The 370-nt window shown below is 63.2% G+C and overlaps 1 protein-coding gene across 1 annotated transcript in view; it reads left to right on the top strand.

Moving 5' to 3' along the window:
- RNF115 (ring finger protein 115) overlaps positions 1-370 on the top strand; it is a gene marked incomplete at its 3' end in the record, with an annotated part of 4,791 nt that overhangs the window by 3,862 nt on the left and 559 nt on the right. The window lies entirely within an intron of this gene.

Consider the following 370-nt stretch of genomic DNA (forward strand, 5'->3'; position numbering starts at 1 on the left):
ACCCCACGCAGCTTAACGTGGCCTCCAGAGACAGACGAGGCCCCTCCAAATGCTTCACCATGCTCTCCCTGGCTGCGCTTGAACCCCCTGAGCCCAGCCACAGCAGACACTGGCCTGGGTTTGGCAGCTCCTTGGTTTGGTGGCTGCCGCTCGGCTCAAGCAGCTTCTCCTTGTCGCCCTGGGAGGTCCCTCTCTCCTCCTGACACCCGGGAGAAGATTCTTGGCGGGGCGTGAGGTTAGGAGCAGGGCTGTCGGGGTCGGAGGCGTGAACGTGATACGTAAGCACCAAACCAGGAGGAAACCTGCGCCCTGAACGTCTGAGCTGGGGCGAAATGGCCCCAGTTTGCTCCCGGGGTCGAGCACAGGGAGC

This window comes from Buceros rhinoceros, unplaced genomic scaffold, assembly GCF_000710305.1.
Source record: "Buceros rhinoceros silvestris isolate BGI_N320 unplaced genomic scaffold, ASM71030v1 scaffold35787, whole genome shotgun sequence".
Lineage (NCBI taxonomy): Eukaryota > Metazoa > Chordata > Aves > Bucerotiformes > Bucerotidae > Buceros > Buceros rhinoceros.